This window comes from Pezoporus occidentalis, unplaced genomic scaffold (assembly GCF_034315485.1).
Source record: "Pezoporus occidentalis ecotype Australia unplaced genomic scaffold, CSIRO_AGI_Poc_V1 ctg117, whole genome shotgun sequence".
Lineage (NCBI taxonomy): Eukaryota > Metazoa > Chordata > Aves > Psittaciformes > Psittacidae > Pezoporus > Pezoporus occidentalis.
Window position 1 is genome coordinate 802,106 of NW_026912961.1, and position 12,981 is coordinate 815,086.

The following is a 12,981-nucleotide window of genomic DNA, read 5'->3' on the forward strand; positions in this document are numbered from 1 at the left end:
TAGGCATCACTAGAAAGGGCCCGACAAGGGCTGTTATGTAACAATTCCTTTCCAGGCATGTGGCATATCTTATGGTGAAAGACTCAAATATCAGAAGAACTTAGGCTAAAAAGAGAAAGCTGGGAAGAAGCTAGTAAAAAAGGAATACATTCATGAGGTTCTGTTAGACCAGTCCCAGTCAAGTGGGAAAACAGATCAGCAACGGACCAAAATAAGGGAATGTCTTGTTTTAACTACATACATAGTTTATTGAATCACTGATACAGGGTTGCCATAATCTTCTGTATCAACACTGAGTTTGATCTTGGGTTCTATTTCTCAGGGTTTTACTGGGCCTATTTAGCATAATCCTTGCAGTTGGATTCTGAAGCAGACCCCAAAGGCATTGAAAAATGTCAACTTATTTTCTGAAACAAATTTTCACCTGCCTGCTTCACTGTGGAAAATGATGGCTCTTGTAAATATAATGGAATACGCCAGGTGCTATGGTATGCTACTGAAATTTATATTACCAGGAGCTTCTAGTATGTTGGTCAGAGTGACATAACAAAGGCTGCTATTCATGCTTTTAAGCCTTCCTTTCATCAGTTGCTTAATAATCTCCTATCTTCAATCAGGGAATTTGTCTTGCAGATGAGGACAAATTGAATATACAACTACAAATCTACAAACTGGAGACTAAAGTGCTCACCTAAGAATTAAAATGTCTTGCTCAGATTCTACATGTTCTTGAAGAGCAAATGATACAAGTAGTTACTTTACTCTGAGGTCTGCTGTATGTGTTAAATCAAAGAATATTTGTGCAATATTTACAAAGTGCAGCGTGCTATTTATTATATGGGCCAAAGTTTATTTTTGTTCAATATTACATCGAAGACTCCTTAAATGGCCAATGGGCAATAAAAACATAAAAAAGGACAACTGAAATGTTATGGAAACACATCTTTGCCATTGGCAGTGGTGGTTGATGACATGCAAATAATTTTTAAGCTATGAGATTACTGGAGTGGCATGTTTCTATTGTGTCAGCATCTTCAAAGGGCTTGTGATCCTCATTAAATGTGTATTTTAGATAGCATTGTTGTTTTCTTTGGCTTCATGTTACAGTCTTTCTTTCTGTGCCTAATTGTAAGGTATGCTAATGGTGCTGTTACACTGTGAAAGTGGGTGGCATAAAATCTTTAACAGAACTGCAGATCAGACCATGTAGGTTTTTAACCAATAAATTGTGTCTCCCTCCTTACAGGGCTTACAGGAATCCTCCTTACAGGAATCTTTAATGTAAGTGAAACATCAAAGGTCAAAGTCTTGGTTTGTTAACTGAAACTTCTTTAGAGTGAAAAGCATGGCAATTTCAGCAAGTAAGATCCAGGTTACTGGACTAGTTAGCTGTGTTCAGCTGTAACTACACAAACTTCGGAATTTTTCGTTTAAAAATACCAACTTTGCTGCAAGGATCTCTAAAATGGGAATGAATCAGCTATGCCTTAGTACACTTGATTTGTTAGTCAGAATGATAATGAGACTTCTGCCCAGACAAGAACATCAGAGCATGTTTTCTAAACTGTCCCCTTTTTTTGGCATTAATATGTATTACTCTGTACAGGATCTCCCATCGTGATTCTGCTTTCAGAGCGATCACTGAGTTGAGTCATTGCATTTCTAACTGTAGGCAGCTGGCAAATTCATATGATCCAGTTTGCTTTCAGGTAATTAATATATGTAATGTTATAGATACACATTTCTCTTATTATCTCTAGGGGTTTTATAAGCTTTTTTTTTTTTCTTATGATTTTGCTGATTCCTCTCTGATATATGGTTTTGTTTGTATCAAAACCAGGGAAAATCAGTTTCCAGATTTCATGATAATTCTTCAGAACTTCAGTGAAACTGTAATTTCCTGTTACTGTTTTACCTAAGTATATAGCATAGATACTTGCATGGCACAATTTAAGTGGACTTCTCAATGCAGAGATTAGTGGAAATGTACATGTTCCAACACTGGAAGAGAAAAAACAAGTAACCTTATTTAATACCTTCTGAAACAACCTTGAGAAATGAACCTTAGGTAAAAGTCACCTAGCATTACTGAAATTGTTTTACTAAACCATGTTTTCACTGATGGCTTACTTTGACAAATGGAATTTCTGTAGCATTTTCCACTTGCATCTGAGCAGTCTTGCTTTGAGGGCTGCAGTCTGTATACTGCAATTGTCTACAGGGCTAGTGTAAGGTAACAATGCTGTTTTTCATGGGCATTTTTGCACAGAAACATCTTGTGAAGGCATTTTTGAAGAGTACATGTCAATGTCAGAACTTCACCCAACAGAAATGTAGCTCTGTTCCTTCCTGATTTCCCTCCAAAATATTTCCCTCCAAAAGAGAAAAGACTTCTCAGTTAATTGATATTTTTTCATTTGTGGAAATGCAAGGTGGTTTTTCTCACTCCATTAAAAAGCATTGTAGACTGTTACATACATCCAGTTCAGTGTTTCTTTTCAACTATTTCCTCTCTGCTACTAAAGCACCTCACCAGGTACCACATATTTTAGGATAAAGAATAACACCTTAAGGAAGAACACCTTAAAAGTCTTTAAGAGAATGAAAAAAAAAGACAGAGACTATGAATCAAGCTAATATTTTCCAGAGAAACTTGGAGGTGCAAAGTCAGCTGCCTGTGGTAAAAATATGAAAGAATTTCTTATATTTTAAGGTTCAAAACTAGAGCAGGGATTTTTTTTTGTACCAATGAAAAATATGGATTTACACTAAAAATAACCCTCCTGCAGGTATATGGATGAGAGTGTCTAAAACCTAGTATTTTCAGTGCTTAACACAAAAACTGAATTTTTCAAGGAAATTAGTGCTTAATTTAATATCTAATGCTCCAGTGGCAGAAAACATCTGTGAAAACCTTCAATCCCCTCTGCTCAGCACACAAACCAAAGGCTTGTTGCTTACATAGTCTCCTGGTGAAGGGCTTCACATTACGTTATATACAACAACTCCTCAGAAGATGCAGCCTAAACTGTATCTTACAGTATTTTTCCACCTTAGATTCTCAGGCAACCTACTATTATGCCTATCTTTTTGTCTTATTAAGCAGGTAAGACAAGGAAGGAATTATTTTAAAACCATTAGTTTCATTTAAAAAATGTTAGTTTACTTCAAAATAGGGCAGCAAGTTCAGCATATCGATGAAACATACTGGATGCTTAGTGCAAAGTACGATTTTATCTGAATCCCAAGCACACACATCCATTTAAGAATCACGTTTCACGTGGGACCTTCTGCCTCAGCCGTGCGGTGTGCTGCTCTGCCACCCACTGGCCTTTTTATTCCTGACAAAGAGAGTGCAGGGGAAGAACAAAAACCTGTTTTCCTACAGACATGAAAATGGTTATTCGAACAGACCCACCTCAACTATCTTCACAGCAAATGAAGCATCACTAGCACATAGTATCTGTACTCTTCCAGAACAAAGAAGGATGTCTAAACAAGCATTGCTCAAGGACTGGGACAGACTTCATCCAGCGCGCAGCCTAGCTGGATCGCAACTCTCCGGGGTACCACAGAGCTGCTGAACTTCCCACATATTTTGGACTCTTATTTAAGAGATGAGTGTCTTTCACTGGCATGAAAAAGGAGGTATGAATGACCCACGCCTTGGAAAGTTAAGCCTATTGTTTAGATATTTAATTGTGGATTGACTTCGTAGGGCCTAAAGTGAGGCTACATTTGCTAAAATCAAAATTTAGAAGGGAGAGAGGCCTTGGATTCTACTCACCTGTCTGAAAGAGTTAATACCACATGTGGAAAAAAGAATTACCACAGACTAGAAAGCTCTCTCGTGGCCTTTGCAATTTCTGTGTTGATGTCTCAGGGTTAAGTTTTGCATGCTGCAGACCATCTTTTCTTGTCCATAGGAGTACTAGCATTGAGTAGCAAAGACCATTTTTGTATTTCCAGCTCTTCACAAGTTGTTTTTATGTTTTGAAAATTAAAATGAGTTCTGAAACAGAACTGTCACACCCTTGAAATGTTTTGGAAATCTTCCGTGGTTTTACATAAAAATGGAAAATCTTTTCCCCAGTATTAAAAGCAATTAACAGATTCACAGTTTCTATTTTAACCTGAAAAAGAACAAAATCTTAATTGCTTTTGATTTAATATAAGGCATCAATATGTTACACCATATTTCCATGCTCACATGAAAGCACAGCTTTTTATGAGGGACATCCAATAATCTGCAATGATTAACAAGAGCCCTTTCTGTGCCAAACATCCAGATAACCCATGGACATCAGATGCTCATCTTCCCTTACCATTTAAGCAAGAGTGGTCACTCCTGAATTCATGTTCTGATTATTATATGAGCAGTACTATTAAATAGCACCAAAAATATTGCTGCCCTTGACTTATTAGATAACCTGTCCTTTGAAAATACTCTTCTAAAGTACATCCCCCCACATATGGCTTACAATTCCGTTCTGCTTTCATTAGTGAAGTATGGTAAGTCTTAGCATGCAGTCACCAAGCCAACTCGACAGTCTGGTATATACCCTTTTATGAGAGGGTAGAATAATTACTGTTTCCATAGTCACCAAACTGACCCTTATTTTAAATGGTTTAAATTCCCCAAGGCTAACAGATAGCTCTGTGTTTCCCTCTTGGAATAAGGAAAAGCATGTTCCTTTTAATGATGGTCACATTAGACATTCTCTCACTCATTGTGTTACTTGGAAGCAATTACCTTGAATCAGCTTCCATGACGCGGAGGGGAAAGAGAAGAAAAAGATGAAGATGTTGCCACACTTTGATACTATGAACAGACTATTCATAAACATAGAAAAAGGAGATGGAGGAAAAAACTCCATGTCAGATTTTCAGCTAAAACACAACCAATGATGAGATCCAAGACGCAGCTTCAATTACCACCAGCTGGGGGACTTTTGTGAATGGAGTATCCTTGCACATTAGCTAGAGGCACCCACTCAAGTGTCAGGACCTACAGCTGTGAATTGGCACATCACAGGAGAGGGAAGAGGAGACCTGTACACCCTCCTATCATGCAGTGTCAGTGATTATAGCAGTGATTCAGAATGAGATTATCTTAGTTTCTGAAGCATTATTCAGTATGGAGGCCCTGCAGCTAATGTCTACCAAAGCATGATATGTACCATAGGGCACAACTGGTATTCAATATGCAAAAGCAGATCTCTGCTAACACATCTGAGGTAAAGGTAAAATACTGAAAAGTCCAGTGATTTGACCACAGCAAACCAGAATGAGGGAGCAAATATATCATGACATTACCAGAAACATATCAGCAGAGATGTGTGTTTATCTTCACTGACATCTGCTCCCAAGCAGCACCCTTATTAGCTCATTTGTATTCAGTAATTATCTTACAGTTGTTTAGCTAGAATTTATGCAAATCAGGGTAGAGGAGATATGACATTTTACTGGGTGCTAATTAAGTCGCATAGGGTTTACTTCATGGGAATTCTGCAGAAGGAACACAATCAGATTCACTGGTTTTGGTGGTAATCACCTGTGCTGAACTGCTTGAGCTGAAGACAAGCACTCAAGTGCAAAATATAGTATTTTACATTATCTTTTTGATCAAGTATTCATCAGAATAAAATAATATACTATTTATTATACTTTTAATATAGCCCAGTACACTTTATTAGCTAACATTTTTCTTTGAGACCATGTTCTAGTTGTACCAACAGCGGGAGAAGCCTAGTCTCAGGTAGGGTTTCTGATCCCTGTTTTGCCCTGTCTTGGTCCTCAGACAAGTCAGAACTCGTGCTAGCTGACTAGGCTCACACTCAGTTACCCACGAACATTTTCTCTTCATGTCTGAAGTAAAAGCATCCTCTTGTAACCTGATATAGGTGGGGATGTCCCTGCTCATTATGGGGGATTGGACTAGATGACCTTTGATGGTCCCTTCCAACCCAAAATATACTGTGATTCTGGCCAGTGTTAAGAATGAGTGATGTCAGCTCATAATCACAGATGTGGTTTCAGCAGATGTTAAGCATTCGTATTTCCAGTTCAGCAAAAAGAACAATTACAGGACTTTACACAATGACAGGGACAGAGCTAAAACAATAGGACCACCATCTAAGGCAACAGGCAGAAAGATTTTCTTGTTGCAAACAGGCATTAGAGAAATATTTGGCAAGCTGTGGCAGCAAAAAAATCAAGGGGAAGAAGCCAGCAGACAGAAGGAAACAGTTTGGTCCAAGAAGAGGGAAAGAGTAAGTGTGCTTCCTAGGGAACAGAGCCATGTGGGTGTAGTGAACCACCTATTAATGTCTGTTCCTTCTGTGTTGGAGGGAATTACGACTTTTGTTTGAACTAGACCCTCGGTTCATAGCTGTTCCCCTGTCTCCATCTATACAAGTACGATCAGTCATAGGTGTTGAGCTTCAAAGTGTCTGTAGAAGAGGAAAAGAACTGAGTTTCAGCATTTCTGTGCTCTCCAGACTGAATCCACTCATGCCTTCACTTATCTATATTTGTACAATAAATTTTTCTTTATAGTTCAGGTTATCGGCATCTTGAGAAAGGAGACATCAGAGGTGTTTTTTTAACAAGCACCATGCCTGCCCATATCACCATGACAATAATTATAGTTCTGGATTGCTTTCTGTGGATTGTGTGTCTCAGGCAAAAGTGAAAAGAAATAAATTAGAGGTATTATAGTAGCTGTGATCACGATTCTGAATGAAGCTGTTGTGCACAGTAATTTAGATTTACATTTTTTAAAAATAGCTGTCAAAATTGTATGTCAATCTGTTAGCACAATGTTTAATTTATCTTTCTCCTCAGCAAGGTTGCCTGGAAACAGGGAAATAGTCTGAGAAATCCCTTTGTGAAAGTGTGGTATCACTTGCGAAATCAATATGACCACTTTATGACTGCTATTTTTATTCAAAGATTTAGAACCCCTGAAATTTAAAAAAAAAAAAAGCACCCCCCCAAAAAAAAACCAACCTACCCCTCCAAGACACCCCCCTCCAAAAAAAAAATCCAAAACCAAAAAAACCCCAAACAACCATAACACACACCCCTCCCCCCCCCCCCCAACCCCACAACAGACAGCTTTTAGTAATTTTTAAATACACCTAGTACAACTAGCAACTTGGAAGCAGGACTTGTTCAGCACACAGCAACCATTTCTAACCACAGGCCATGAAATTGCAGCATAAAGCACAGTAAAAGCATGGGAGTATCTATACTTAGTGTCTGTGACTGGCAGAGGAACAGAAGTCTCATGGCCAGAGTAGCTTGTTCAAATGATAGTACTGAAGAGACATCCATCTACATCTGCTGTCAACTCATATATCGTTCCATGCTGTGTGTGGCTGGGAAGGGCAAGGAGGCAAGGACACAGCAACAGAGAGATGACTGGCTTAGTTATATTAACTCTTCAAGGGGAGAAATGATCATGCAAGATTTTTCAGAAATACAGCTCCACACTGCAAGTCTCTCATCTGCCTGTGGTGACCTCTCTGCTGATGAATAATGGACTTTAGGGAACACTTACAAAATATAAGCATCAGCCACTGCTAAGAGCTTTTTGAACAGCTAGGTTACAGGATTTCTTCTAATGCAGGCGATTTATCAAAGCTCTTGATTTTTTTTCTTTATTGGATTATACAGAGGTTTAAGAACCCAATACATCCTTAACTGTGTGAAAAAAAACCATCATCAAGTTACTCTCCTGAAGTTCTTGGAACACATGTATGAGTTTAAATGGACTGCTTGCTCAGGCTCCATCATTCTTTGCCTGCTGCATCTTGCTACAGGTTTTGCAGACCTAAAGGTGACCCTGACCCTTGCACTACTTTCCCCTTTCCCCCTGCAGCTGTGCTCTTCTATCTTCCACATTTCTCAGCATCTTGCCTTTGTAGATACCAGATAAGCATAAAAATTGCTGAACTATGAGTATGCTGAATACTAAGCCGTGAATGCAATAAGCAGAGGTGGCTGGAAAAGGTTTCAGAGGTGTCAGTTGCACCACTGTGCAGTCAGGCCTTGAGGCAGATGCAGGCAGAGCAAAAGAAGAGTAGAAGATGGTGCCTGCTGGAAGAGCAGGGTGAACAGTTTATACCGAATAATTAATATGATGCGCTTCACCATTCTCATTCTTTACAGACTGCCTGTCAGCAGGCTTATGATTTTCCCACTAATTTTTTTCAGGGTAAAAAATATCTAGGTTGATTTCTACCAGTGGTATTTGTTATCAGAGGGGACAGAGTGAGCATTCAGAATGCAGACTCATGAGTTGCACTGCTTGCTTTTGGCTGTATAAACATGCCTTTCTTCAGTCACCTTACCTGGATAGTGGCATTCTTTAAAGCCTGGTCCTGTTACAACTGAATTTACTCCAGGATCCCTGTTGACTTGCATGATGTGAAACAATATCCTGCAGTCATATGTTCAAATCAACTCAGTGCAGCATGGGTACTCACACTGAAAATAAAAACAAATAAACAAATAAAACTGCTCCACATGCATGAATTTTCCTGTTCAAAAGGTCTTACACCTGGAGGACATGACAATAAAATGTATAGGTCAATTCCTGTTGTTAGATCTGAGTAAGAGAAGTGTAATTCAGTTGTTGCCAAAAGTCATTCTACATTGATATATTTAACAGCAAAATTTGACACAAGGCAGGAAGGCCAAGAGCTCATATCATGCAATGTTCTGAGTTTTGTGGCCTTCAGCTAGAGCTAGGATGACTCACATAATGTAACATGCAGTTCCAATAACCCTACAGGGATGCTGTTCAAGTAAAATGTAAATGATGGCGAACTTATGCATCCCTGGAGATTTACTCAAAGAGAATACAGAGATGATTGCCTTTGGGATGAATGAAGGCTGCAGTACTCACTGTGCTATACCCACATTAGCTTCTGTGAGCAAGACATGAAGAATGATGGCAACAGAAAGCAGAGAATTGTTCTCGGGAGGGTTCCAAAAGAGCTGCTCCACGGGTGAACGCTCATCAGAGAAGCTGGGGTATCTCCAGGGCAACTTGTTTCTATGACACTGCTGACACAAGCATAAAGTATTGATCCGTACAACCCTACAGATGTAGGCCTTGGATTTCAGCAGTCTTTCAGTAAAGTCTCCCACTGTACACTGCTGTAGCACTGTTTTCAAGAGCAGTTAATTCAGGGAGAAAATACAGCAGCTCTCTGGTCACCAGCACATGCACTCAGATGCGTGTGGCCTCTCTGCTACCTGTGCATATGTTCACATGCTAGGGTATCTAGGCAGATGGGAAAGTTTTAAGCATAGGCAGGACAAGAAACAGTTATCAAGATATTATTATCAAGACTCAAAACACATAAATTTTTTTTTTTGCATGTTTTTGTTGTTGTTGTTTCCCTCTCCCCCTACCCCCTGTGAAATAACCTTAACGGTATTTGATTTACAATTTACCAATGTGGGGATCACTCTGGTCCTGTTTCTTAAAAATGTGTAATAGAAATGCTAGTACTTTAGGAGGTTGTGGTAGGGGAACATGGGAATTAATAGGCTCAGTCACCTGAGTTCTACGTCACCCCTAACCAGCTAGCACCTCCTGGGAGCATTCTTTATAGTCTATTCATTGCTAAAGGCTGTGGTGAGGGTGTGCTGTAGTTTTACTCCCTGACAGCTCCATTTACCTCACCAGACGGTTACACTTGGAAACTGAGAAGTGCTAATGTACTCTGTTCCCTTATCTGAGACAGAGACAAGCAAAGTGGTCACAAAACTGAGCATTTTTCTCTGCACTGCCTTGTCTTTGTTGTGGTCCTTAAGAAGACTGTGGTCCACAAAAGGGGCATTTCAGGGGGGCACTCTAACTGTTGAAGCAGAAGTCTTTATTCAGAGGGATCTTTAATTAGCAGCTGTAAAGAAATGCTTGTGTGGGAAGTTGCATAAGATACACTCAAGGTTATGATACTAAAAGCAAGTGTGGAACTTGAACAGTACGGCAAGATAAAGGAAAAGGGATATGAATAGGAAATTACAGATGAGTTTTCAGATGGCTTGGTTGTGTCATTGAAACTGATCTTTGTGCAGCCTGCATAAAGTTTTCTAGCCAGGCATTGTAAGGCATACACTAACATGAAATTATTTTCTGGTCTGCCTTGTGTTTGCAGGTATTTGTTAAGCAGCACAACAGATGTTTTGCTAATGGCTAAGAACTGCCAAACTCTAATAGCAATGTTAATTTCAGAATTTATAATTTGTTAAGTCTGTAGCTCAGATGATGTCTAAGTCCTTACTGTGAATATTCACTGGGCTGATGTTTCCTTGGCCACATGGCTTCTGCATACATATATAACATACAGAGTCTAAAATGTTCTGGAATAAAATTCTGATACAGAGAGAAGATGGGTTTCACTGACTTATTCGCTCTCCTTCCTTAGACACCTAAGAACAACTAGCCACTGCATTTAGACTAATTACAGTTAGCCAGGTTAACAAACGCTTGTCTATGTGAAGAAGCTCCATAAAAAAAATACATTTATCTCAGGAGTGCAGGAGGCATCTTCTCCCTCATTGTTTTACAGATCTCCATACAGCTAACAACACATTGCTGTACTAATGCAAATCTGCACAAATATAAACCGAGCTGTTTCATGGCAGGAGGAGGAAAACAGACTAACTTAATTTGTGGAATTTTCTTCTTCATCCTTAGAACAGGTGGGAGTTCAAAAGGTATCTATAAAATAACCTGGAGAAGCTCAGAAACTGGTACCTCCCTGTGCTTGGCAGCAGCACTTGTGGTGGATATGCTGCCCTCCTCAAGCCACCTGCCCTGAAAAATCTCACTGCTGCCTTCAGACCATTAAAGCAGGACAGGCGCCACTCCAAGAAAGATCATTATTTTAATTACCAAAACACAATTCAAAACACAAAACCCGGCCTTACCAGCCACCAAGCCGCAGCGTCTCCTAGTGCCCTCAGAACGCTTCTGCCACAGGGCGGCGGCCTCCTCTCTCATCTCGCGGGTGTTAAGATGGCGGCAGGCGAACCATGAGGGGGGAGTAGGACTTGCATGAGTACCTGCATCCTTTTCCTAACAGGGGCACAGTCTGCGCTAATAGGAACGGGGAGATCTGAAGGGATTGGCTGCTTGTACCTGCTCTGCATCTGAAGACGTTCCAGGCGGCGGCTGCAGCCTTCCCCTCCACGGCTGGCTCCGTGAGCACTGGTTCCGTTCCTGTGGGGCCGCAAACGGAACTGGGGCATCTCTGCGAGGGAAAGGCCCACCCGAGGAATGAGTAATTTACTAATTTAACAAATTAGTTTACAAAATTATTGAACAAAATATGGTGACAGAGCTTGTCCTGGCCTCAAAAGAATGTATCCCCTCAAAGCTCCCTTGGCAGCAGTGAGGGTTTTACTGGGGTTTTGGGAACTCTGGTAAAGCAGCACAGGGGTATTTCTGATGAAGGAGATAGACGAGAGGAAATCACATTAGGGTAACTAAAGGGAGCGGGTAGGTTGTAATTGCTCTAATGTGCTTGTTTGTTTTTACAGCTGATGGCATGACTGCCTTTGCTTTTTCTTGCTTAAATGAGAATTTTCTCGTAAGGAGGTGGAGGTGCTGGTAAAGTGCGTCACAAGCAAAGATTGCACAGCCTTTGTGCAGTAGTGCATCTCAGAGATAGGAAAAACTCTATTCCAATGTAAAAGATGCTGCTACCAGGTTTTCTTGAGAGATAAAAATGAGCTTTGTATTTACACTTGGGAAAACGGTAAATAGGACAGGGAGCAGAACTGTGCTTGGCTGATGGCAAAAAATTTCTACTGTTTCGTTTTCCCCCTCCTAGATATTTATCCCCATAGCCCTTCTTGGCTCTTAGTTGTTCTGAAATAGAAAAATTCTTAGCAAATTTCACCTCAAACTGCAGAGTAAAACAAATACTCATAAATACTTTGACAAAAATTGGATCAAACACTAAGCTTGATGAGAGTTGTCCATGGTCTGTATATATCCTCTGTCAAAGTGAGGGAGTTTTGCCTCTATTGTGTAATGCCCAAGCTTGTAGATATATCACCTCAGAAAAGATGCTAATGGAGTGTGGCAGCTAGTATAATTTTATTTTTGTATTAAAGGAGCATAAGCTGTAATAGAGAAGGGGCCCACTCCAAAATTAAACCAGAATCAAACATGTTTTTGGGTTTTGTGTTTTCTTTTTGCCTATTTCCTTCAAACTTATTAGCAGAAATTAATATGCCACGTATGACCTAGTGTTACAATGGCTTTCTCTTGCTGTAATTTTTGTCTGTGATCTTGGAACCTCAAATTAGTGACCAGTGCACCTCAGATGGCATACAGCTGTACCCTGCATGTGACAGACAGAATCTCTAGGCACAGAAGAACCCTTATTTTGGAACTGGATTATCAAGGTAATTAAGCTTTATGACCTTGAGTTGTGCATGGCACAAGTGGTAAAATTCATCTGCGAAAGGACGGCCTTATAACACCTGCAGCCACCTTCTCTTTTTTTTTTGAGCAAAAGGCCCCATGGGGCTCACTGAGACTGCAGCATGCCAGCATATAGCCCTGTACTCATTTCTGATGGACGCACCACTTGAAGCTGCTGTAGCAAGAGATGGGGAAGTAGAAAATACTTCTTACATCCCACTGGGCTCTATCAGGTGGGATTACTTGCCGATCTAATGTTGTGGTTTATTTCTAGAAAGAAAATTAACTCTATCGGACCTGAAACCAGGCCGTCTCTGCAGCCCAACTGAATATTGAGTCCAGCCAGCTGACTCTCAGGCTGAGGTGTCCAATGTGCACGATAGTCAGTCTGCACAGGAGATGTAGTTTCTCATGTGGTTGCATTTTCATCTTCCGGCCTAATCCCTGATTTCTTGCCAGAGCAGGAAGCAAAGCTCATTTTAGCCCAGTTTTGCAGGCCCAGGGAGTTCAGGTAAAGATTGGCTCAA

The 12,981-nt window shown here is 40.2% G+C and overlaps 1 long non-coding RNA gene across 3 annotated transcripts; it reads right to left on the reverse strand.

Annotated features, from left to right (window-relative positions):
• Positions 1–7,178: 7,178 nt before the first annotated feature.
• Positions 7,179–10,903, reverse strand: LOC134174996 (uncharacterized). Of its 3 annotated transcripts, none has more exons than XR_009968867.1 (4): positions 10,778–10,903; positions 8,915–9,295; positions 8,358–8,493; positions 7,179–7,382 (listed from the first exon to the last, which is right to left on the reverse strand). It is a non-coding gene; the product is annotated as an uncharacterized LOC134174996 (long non-coding RNA). The 3 variants fall into 3 exon arrangements; XR_009968865.1 differs by having other exon boundaries at positions 10,686–10,903; XR_009968862.1 differs by lacking the exon at positions 10,778–10,903 and having other exon boundaries at positions 8,915–9,672.
• Between the last annotated feature and the right edge of the window lie 2,078 nt (positions 10,904–12,981).